The 9,963-nt window shown below is 47.7% G+C and overlaps 1 protein-coding gene across 3 annotated transcripts in view; it reads left to right on the top strand.

Annotated features, from left to right (window-relative positions):
* The first annotated feature begins 1,143 nt into the window (after positions 1–1,143).
* The window catches only part of Nmnat3 (nicotinamide nucleotide adenylyltransferase 3), a 100,633-nt gene continuing 91,813 nt past the window's right edge, over positions 1,144–9,963 (top strand). For all 3 annotated transcript variants that reach the window (XM_020180166.2, XM_020180162.2, XM_074060326.1), the window contains exon 1: positions 1,144–1,303. The gene's annotated coding sequence lies outside the window, so the exon portion shown is untranslated. The remainder of the gene's footprint in view (positions 1,304–9,963) is intronic.

Here is a 9,963-nt window from a genome sequence, read left to right as displayed (position 1 = left end):
CAGTCCTTTCTAAGACGGGGTACTGCCTGCCTAGCCAACCTCATGAGCACTACAAGGGTTTAGTGACAGACACAGGACCCAGAGCCAGCTTCATAAACCACTCTTCATACTCAGGAAAGGACTTGTCCTGGTTAGGGATATCTGAAAATTAAATGTATAGAAACCACAAAACCTTGACATCATCCTTGTTTCTTTATTTTTTTTTCCATATTCCAATTCACTCCGTTAGGAAATGTGATTGGCAGAAGCTATTGAATCTTAACCTATAAGGTCCCTCCCAGGTCCTTGTAAGTGCTGGGAGTTACAGAGGGTTTAGGGAAGGTAGAGAAGGCAGATTGCATTAGAGAAGTAAATTAGGTACCTAAATTACCTAAGCTCTCTGAGGATAAGGGACAGCAATCTCCAAGATCCCAGGATTTGGTTGCGATCTTGATTTCTTTCTTCAAACCCCACTGCCCAAATTGTGTATGATTCAGACCCCCCGCCCCCAATCCTTCATCCGCTCCCGGTTTAAGGTCTCAGACTTCACCAGGGCAGGGCGAGGACAGAGGTGTAAATTTGTCAGGAGAAGGAAGCAGGGACACAGCAAGAGAGTAGATCCTTATCTAACACGGCAGAAAGTCAATAGATAAATCAAGAAATCCCTATGTAAGCTTATTTTTTTAGCGACAAAAGGTGACCACCCGAAGAGCTAAGCGGAGGAGCTGACAGAAAGAGCTGTGGCTGGGAGCAAAGGAGAGGGGCTTGTTGCTTTATTATAAGCTCATCACAAGCAATAACTTTATTTTGTAAAAAAATGCTCATACATTACTTTGTTATACTTTTAATTCAGTCTTTAAAAAAGAAAGTAAAACTAAATAAGAAACGGAATACAAAACACAGGACAATAAAAAGCAAACATGTACACATCACAGAAAGAATCCCAGAGCTGCGACCCAGCCAGCAGGAGCAGAGGTGAGTTTAGGACTGGTGGGCGGGGCTTGGTAAGGGGCGTGACCGGATCTCCTTAGGACCCGCCCCCGGCGAGGGGGCGTGGCGCACAGCTGCGTTCGCTCAGACTCCGCCCCCCTCGCGGGAGTTTAGGGAGCTCAAGGTCAAATTCGCCGTGGATCCCGCCCACCCAGAGCGTGGCGGGGCGGGCTGTCCTGCCCTGAGTGAGGCGGCCCTGAGTGCGGACACCAGGCGCAGGCCTTGCCGGGTCCTCGCGCGCGGGCTAACGGCCCGGTTCCGCACCGAGGATCCCATAGCCCCTGCCACCCCCCGAGATTCGCCGGGTGTCGCTGCGGAGTCTCGCGACACGCAGGTAAGAGCAGCCAGGCCCCTGGCCTGCAGGCTTTTGCTGGCGAGGTGATGGGGGCTGAACCCCCGGGTCCACGTGACTCCCGCCCGCGTTAGAAACCTGGACGCGCGCGCCAGGGCGACAGGTGGCGGCGGAGCGCGGGGCCCGGCCGCCCAGAACTGCTCGGTCCCATCTCCGCACGTGCGCTGCTGTGTATCAACCTGACTTCCAGCTCTCCTTTAACTCTGACCCGAGCCAGCAGACATGGGTTCAGATCCCACCTTCACCACGCCTGTACTCAACAGTTTAAAAAAAAAGGTACCCGACAAATACTTAATGTTTGCCCCTACGTACTCTCCTGCCACTGGACCAGTACTGGTGACCCCAACAAAGGTGGTGGAGCTCAATCTATTGGGAGACCTACACAAATAGACAATACACACACACACACACACACACACACACACACACACACCACACACACACACACACACACACACCACACACACACACACACACACACACACACACACGTAAAAGTTAAAACCCGCAAAAGCATCAGGACCTAACCACAAAAACAATAGTGGATCAAAGAATTCCTGAGTGGAGAGCAAGAGAGAAAGCATCTGTGCCTTCTTTGAGGAAGCAGGGTCAGTGAAGTTGGCTTGCAGAGAGCTTGGGGGGAAAGCAAGTTCCTTAACCTTGACTTCCTCCTCTGTAAAAATGGGACCCTTCCTAGCCACAGGGGGAGGAAGCAAGGAATGTGGACAACAGCACTGGGCCAGGTGTGCAGCAAAGAGTGAAGCTGTCTCACAAGGAGGCTGGGTGTCCTTCCCACTTAATTCAGCGTGCCTGCCTCTGAGCAAACTCCCCTCTCTCCTGAGTCATCTGTCCTGTGTTTCCGCCTTCCCCACCATCCAAAGCCTCAGGCCCAAACTTCTGGGATTCCACCTATCAGGTCCAGACACACGACCTTATATGCAGTAATGATGAAGGGCAAAGAAAGGAGATTTATTGTGAGGACTGGGACACACTGTGGGAAGAGGCAAAGTAAGCACTTCAGCCCTTCTGAGCACAGACCTGAGCTTTAATTTCAAATAAAGGGAAAAATTGGGACAGGGAGAAAAGGTATGCGTAACCAAACAGTCCTGGCCAAAGTGTGGCCTGATTATCTCAGTTCTATTTCTTCCAAGGGTTTTTGGGGAGGTTGTTATTGCTGTCAGCACTCCAGGGAAGCAGTCTGGTTCCCATGAGATGATTACTCCTGCTCCAGGATGCAGCCTCATCACTGTAGATAATTATCCTTGGGGGGTGGGGGGGAGCTGTTCTGTCTGCAAGGCTCTGCTGTTCCTTAGGGCTAGTTTCAATCCCTTGTCATAAAGATGTTACCTATCAGTTCTGTCCTTCCTGGAACTTAAAGTGATTGCAAAGGGACTGCAGAGAGATGGTTTAGAGCAAAGACAATACAAAATGGAGGCAGGGATGCCAAGCTTTTCTCCTGCTTTTAGTTAATTTGTGGGCCCAAGTAAGGAGTCAGTGCTCTTCAGCAAAACCAGTTTAAGCGTCTGTTACAAGTAGATTTTCAAACAGCTTGTTTTCTCAAGTGAGGGCTGATTTACTCAGCCATTCTTGAAGCAGTTAACTGGTGTCCACTTTCCCTCCCTGTAAGGATTCAGAGAGAAATCAGACATGGGCCCTGCTCTCTTGGCCCATGTGAAGTAGGCCAGATAGAGCAAAGTGACAGTTTCTGCCTAGTGGTACTAGGAACAGGGGCTCTGACCCTCTGGCCTTGTAAGGAAGGCCTCTCAGCTTCTGTCCAGGCACACATTACCCAGAAAGCCAAACCTGGCACTGCCAGATCTCAGAACACATGGCTCAGACAGACTCCACAGAGCAGCAGTTGCTTCGTGACTTCACTAGTGGCTCTTAGCTCTTGATGTCACACTCTAAAACTGGCCAGGAGACTCCCCAGAGGCAGTACTTCTGCTGGTCCCTTGCTGAGGACTCCTCAGACTTTGAGACCCTCACAGATTTAGGAGAGCATTCTGGGCCTCAGCAAACACCTGTCAGCCACTTGGTGTATTTTATGGCTTGAATGGTGGCAGAGTCTCCTGTGGCTCTGTTCACACTGTTGGTGTAGACAAGGGATTTGCCCATGAAAGCTGGCTGGGGGGGGGGGGGTTGGGGAGGGTGACTGAGGGAGGGGTATGAGGAACTGGTAGGGTTAGTGGGGGTTTTATGAGTGCCTGATATGCAGGAAGTCAATACGAGTGCTGTTGCTATTGTGTTTTCCTTATTCTGGGCAAAGGTTGATGAAAGGAGGCCTGGGGAGGAGCATGAGGAACTGGTAGAGGGCGATTAGCAGCAGAACTGGGTTATCTGTGGCGGTGGTTTTGTCAGAAAGCATCCGCTTCCAGATGAGAGGGGCTCTCTTTATGATAAGGGGCCTCTGGACAACCACAATGTATGGCCCAGGAGTCTGAGTGTTTGCAAAGAAAACACAGCAAATGGGGAGGGGGAAACAGGTTGAAAAAGGTCTGAAATCATCTTTTTCGGCTGGCTGGCTGGCTGGCCTGAGCTGACCCCCGCCATCTGTAGGACATAGTAATTTCCTGTACCTGGTGTTGCTCTCTCCCAATGGCCTGGATGCTGTGGAGCCTAATTTTGTAACTCCTGCACCTGGCAGAGTACTAGGCCCTAATACATGAATGAGTGAATGAGTCAATGAATTAATGGATGAATGAATGTAAACCTAAGAGAGAAAGTTTTCACTGTATATAAGTGAGTATTTCTTTTAAAAAACGAGTACGAGGGCTTGGGGTAGAGCTCAAGGTCCTGAGTTCAAACCTAGTACTGCCAAAAATAATGATAAAATTTAAAAAGGAGTAGAAGACAGAGGAAGATAAGTAATGCTATCTTGCATGGACCATGCATTTTCATGTATGTTGCAGTTTCGTGGTGAACAGCACAGCTCTGTAGCAGAAAACACTGCCTGTGTGTCCTCCCATGCATCCCAGAGTCTATCTGAACATAAGTCTTTGCACTTGTAGAATGAGAATCATTGTACCTAAGTGATCAGGCTGTTAGGAGCATTAGGTAGGGTAAGTCTGACACTCTGGCCTCAACGCATGGCATGGAGTATACAAAGTGCATCGTCGTAATAGCTGCTGTTACTTTTATTATATTTATTAATCCTCCCAGTGATCACCATGATGAGGAAACTAAAGGCCAAGGCACAGATGTATGGCATTGATTCTGAACTCAGTCCCATCTGGTAGCCAAAGCACTCTGCAGACACTCACCAGACAGCTTGTATGAAGTGCAAATTCACATGCATTTCATTCATTACTTAAAGCACTTTGACTATGTGAGATCTTAAAAGGGGAAAAAACCCTGCAAAATTATAATTTATGTGCCTTTCAAATTCAGGTGTTTTATCATCTAGATAAATCTTCCATGCATCTATGTTAAACCACTTTGGGCTGTCGAAGCTCTTAAATAAAGTGGTTGGTCCTGATCAGTGTCTGCCTTCGCTCGTTTATCATAGTTCCTTAGGAAAGATGGATAGATCCCATTTACATGGCAGGCCTCAGGACGGCCGCTCCTGCCCCACTGTCTTAGCCAAACAGCTTGCATGATGGTGTTTAACAATCCACAGTAGGCTCCTAATTCCCTCACCATTGACTCTCCCACATACATATCCATGTGCCAATTTAGGAATTAGGAATAGCAAGGCATTCCTTTTTATTTTCCTGTGGTGCCAGGGATTGAACCTAGGACCTCACATATGCTAGGCAAGTGCTCCACTACTGAGCTACAATCCTGCACCAGAGTAGCAAGGCATCCTGTTGCTAGTGTGCGTTTGGGAGGTTGGTTTTGGAGAAACCTAAAGTTCTCTAGGGTGATGGGTATTGAGTGAAAGTGAGGATGACATCAGAGGTGTCTGCTTCCACCACCCAGGGGCCAGAGAAGGTTTGATCTGCATTACTGTGCTTTCTTCTGCCCCTGCCCCTGCCCCTGACCAGAGCTGTCCTTCAAACTGCAATACCTGGGCAGCTAGAGAAGCACAGCTGTCAGACAGCCTGCCTCAGTCAGCTCCTCTGACTTCCTGTGGTACCCAGGCACATTCCGGATGCCTACTCTGTTGGCTGTGCACTTCCACAGCTATGGGGCTATGCGTTCCTGGTGCCCAGCACTGCACCTGGCCTGTTATTCTCCCTCCCTCTCTCCATCCCTCCTTCTCTCCCTTTCTCCCTTCCATCTGCAGATACTTTAGGCAGTGACCGGGGGATTCAAATGGGGAGTCAAAATGACACAGTCCCAATCCCTGTGAAGCCTACACACATCCTGAGACAGATGTAATAAGGATGGAATTAAGTACACAGACAGATGCCAACAAATTGTAAAGTGGGTTACCTGCTGAGGAAGGAGACACATGTCAGGAGGTGCCACGACAGCATGTGACAATGGGGCAGATACAGCCAGGGTCAATATTGATACAGGGGAGGGAGTGAATGTTGATTGGAGGCTTATACTCACTTATTTACACGCCTTTGAAGACTGTTACCTGGCATTTTTCTAAAATCCTGGTAAACGGCATTTTAAGCTTTCAGAGCAATCTTACTGAGATTGTGTACTTTTAGAACAGTGGTGTTCTTACTTCCCGCTGGGAGAAGAGTTCTAATGTTCGATCCACTTCCCCCTTGAGTGTTTACAGGGCCTCCCTGGGTGCTCTGGTTGTTACTGTCGTCCATCTCTCATGGGGTCCCATCATCAAAGGGGCATCACGCTCACCTGACAATGAATCTAGTCAGGCCTCTCCCTTCCAAGGGACAGAGTCTACTAGAGCCCATTTGATAGCCCCAGGCCATGCAGTGGCTAGTGGCCTGCATCAGGGAGGGGAGAGGGGCAGAGCCGACTGCTACCATCCAGGAGGGTGGTCCAGTCACCTGTCTTCATGCAGCTATGGCAGGGTGAGCTGGTGCGGGCCTCCCCATGCAGAGCACAGACCCTTTAAGGAGCCATCCGTCCTCCAGAGACACCATCCAGGTCTTCAAGCCTACTCAGTTCCACCAAGAACAGAAAAACAACATTAAAAAGGCTTATTTTAAGTAAGACCTGATTCCAGCAGCCTTGGGAAACATTCTCTCTCCATACCCGAATATTATTAGTTATTTTATTTGGCTAGAGCTGTTGGCAAAATGCAGTTTCAGTCCCTACCAGTCTTACAATGGACCTTACTACGAGAGATGAGCTGCCTCCTTCTCTAGAGCCAAGGAAGGAGACTAGCATCACTGCTCAAAGACACAAGAGGCCCCCACAACTCCTGGTGGGGTGGGTTTGACTGCCACCTAGGCCAGTGGATGGAGAAGGGCTGAATTCCCAGGGCACAGCTTTAATAGGGTTGTAATTGTGTGGCTCATGGTCATGAGCACAGAAGTAGGTCTGGAAATCTGCCTTCCATAAAGGCTGACACACAGCGATGGTATTTATGACTCTTGAAAGTGCATGTTAAGTGGTAGATATTTATGAAAAGGGTGCTGAGGAGTAAATGTGTCCATCAGTCAAACTGGAACTTTTTAGAGCTCCTAAGATGGTTTTAAATTAGAGCCAATCTTCTTCCTGTCTTCCGCCTCCATCAGCCCCCGCCCCCAACACTTCCTCTTATAAAAATGAAGTGTCAAGGCAAGACAGAGCCCAGGTTGGAATGGCTGTGCAGAAGAGAAGTTAGCATGGGCCCGGGGGATTCAGTGCCTTGATTCTGGTTTTTCCCCCATCACAGTGTTCTGAAGAGGGGAGAGTGAGGGGCATGGCTAGAAAATGGGGTTCAGTCTAATTGTACCCTAACCATAGCCATCAGCACTCTGCAAAGTCTGTAGTTTGCTTCTGGTGGGGGAAGGGGAGACAAGGATGATGAAAACAAGTGATGCAAAAACCAAGCTGAACTTGGGCTCTGAGAGTGGCAGATGGAAGGCTGTTTTAAGGGAATCCCACCAGACCAGGGAAAGGGAAGGCTTCAGAAGGCTGGAAGTTTCTGTGATCATTAGGACAGAGCACCTGTTACATGACTTAGTGTGTAGGAGCCTAGCTGGTAATTGTGACCCCCTTCTGAATGTTCATTAAGGGCTGGAGATAGATGTTTACTGCACAATCCTGTCCTTGGCATCCAACCATGCTTTGCTTGTCCATTCTCATCTTACTGCTTTTTTTGTGTGTGAGAAAAAGGATGCCAGTGTGTGCTACCCACTGTCTATATTTTGCAAGTAATCAAAGGACCATAGTTGATAAAAGTAGCGGGACTGTCTATTTCGGGTGTCACAGAAATGCCACTCCCTGTCCATGTGAAAAGTGGAAAGAGCCACTTTGGGAAGATGTTCTCCTTTGTTGCTTTATAATGATGACAATGTAGACTTGACCTGAACTTACAGTATAGGAGGATGGTGAAATTACAGGACACCAGGTCAGTGAAATATTATGCAGCACAAAAAAAAGTGAAGACTGACATCATGGGAGACCCTTACCTGCACGGCGAGTAGAATGCCTTTAGACTGGATGCATTCAGGGAAACAGCCTTCCAGGGGACGAGAACTGCAATTGAACAGTGGAACTATGGATACTTTGTTTTCACTGTTTCAAACTTCCTATAGTGCTTTATTATTCCTATAAATTTTCCAAAATCTTAAAATGAGCCAGGTTAAATAGTGATCCTACAGTTTTAAAGGCACTACATTGTGGCCTTATCCTGAATTAAATCTTTCAGCAAAAAATTTCTAAAGCAAACTTGAGTCCCACCTCCATGCCTAGCATCCAGGGTCATATTCTGGCCCCCTACAGATGTGCTCACCTGGCCTTGCAGAGTCGCAGGGGTTTTGTTTTGTTTTGTTTTTCTTGGGACTGGGGTTTGAACTCAGGGCTTATGTGATTGCAAAGCAGGTGCTCTACTGCTTGAGCCATGATCTCAGCTTCCCAAGTAGCTAGGATTACAGGTGTGGGCCACTGGCACCAGGCCGCAAAGTTTTTAAGTTAAAGAAGGCTACTGTCCTGCTGGTCCCCTGTGACATAGAAGGTGGTACATTTGGGTTTGCAATCTTTGAAAGCCTCTTTGGTGAAGTTTTGGCACCCTTTCCCCCCAACACACACACGTTCTCACACGCACACACATTTGGGGCAATCCTGCATCATTCTGTCACCTTGTCCTGCAGCCTTTGGGATTCTATGTCCTCAGGAACTGTAACTGTTCTTGCTGCCACTTCGCCCTGTACTCATGTGTCCTATGCTGCCCAGTGATGCTCAAAGCCTAGTGCGTGGTCAACAGCATACCCTAAATCAAGCTCAGTCAATTGACCAAACTTTGAGACGCATTTGAGTCTGAGTGCTTATTAGACAGGGAAGCTGGGAAGCCCCAGCAAGCAGAAGGGAAGTGCAGAAAGTGCAGGAGCTTTTAAGCAGGTTCCTGCTGGGAATTTCCAGAGGCAATGCAGAGTTCAGTTCGCCCCAGAACTGAGCTCCAGGGCACTGGGAGCTCAGCATTGTTCCTAAGCATTGCTCCTGGAAAAGAATTAGCTCTCCAATTCTTCTAGTCCCCAGGAAAGAAAACACGGGGGCAAAGAGCTACAGGTCCAGTCCAACGCCAAGCTGGCTTGCTCCAAGACAGTGAGGCCGAGGCAAAGGGCGCAGCCCTGGCAGTGTCTGTCCTAATGTTATTTCCTTAACACTTGAATATGGTCAGTGTACCAAACTGAAGATGCCAAATTCATAATTCCATAGACCCATTTACACCAAAGTGAAGAGCAAATTAAGCAGTAGCCAACCCCCAAAAATTATGGGAAGAAAACTTTAAGAAAAATATTGCTGTTTTCCCCATTGAATCGGGCCAAACTACCAGTAATTTGACTTACACAGCAGAATGCTAACATTCTCAGTTTGAGACTGGAGAAGAGGGCCTTGAGTGTACAGATTATCTGCATTGTGGCAGTGTTTTCTCCTCTGTCATAGCTTGGTGGCTTGTGTTGTTTCTCTAGGACACTGAGAAGCTTTTAAAAGAAAAATTCATTGGGAGAAAACATTTCCCGCATTTATACCAACCCATGGTTAAATCTCCTGGGCCATGTTTTAATATTAGTAATGGATTCACTCAACCAACAATACTAGCAGAAAATGGCACAGAATTTCTGTAGCTATGGCTTTAGGCAGTACTCTGACTGTTCCACAGTCATTACCTTTATACCGAGACACTCCATCTCCAATTAAAGATTTAGAAAGCTGTTCATCCAAGTTTCTGTTCACAGTTGAGGCAGGGAATATGGTTGTCCTGACATTTCAGCTTAATTTGCCCTAGAAGTATGTGGGGCTCAATCCATTTTATAGGCTTTATTTTTCTAAGCATGGAGGAATTTGGGATATAATATTGATTCTGGGGACAATTATTATTGAGTCTGTTAGGACATTTCCCACCACAACAAAGGCTCCATGCCAAGGGATGATTTAAGAAGGCTCATGTAGCGAGCTCTGTAGAGTTTAGTGGTGAAAGTTCATATGCTTTGAGTTATGGACACTTTAGAATTTGTGTAGAAAGAATTGAAGATCCCAGTGCTTTGGAGAAATGAAGCCATTTCCCTTTAAACTGTGGTCTGAGATGCAGTCCATGAAGACCAAGATGACGGACACCTGATTTCATGCCCGAT

Source organism: Castor canadensis, chromosome 17 (genome assembly GCF_047511655.1).
Source record: "Castor canadensis chromosome 17, mCasCan1.hap1v2, whole genome shotgun sequence".
Classification (NCBI taxonomy): Eukaryota; Metazoa; Chordata; class Mammalia; order Rodentia; family Castoridae; genus Castor; species Castor canadensis.
Note: the sequence above shows the minus strand (reverse complement) of the source record. Positions and strands in the feature narration are given on the sequence as shown.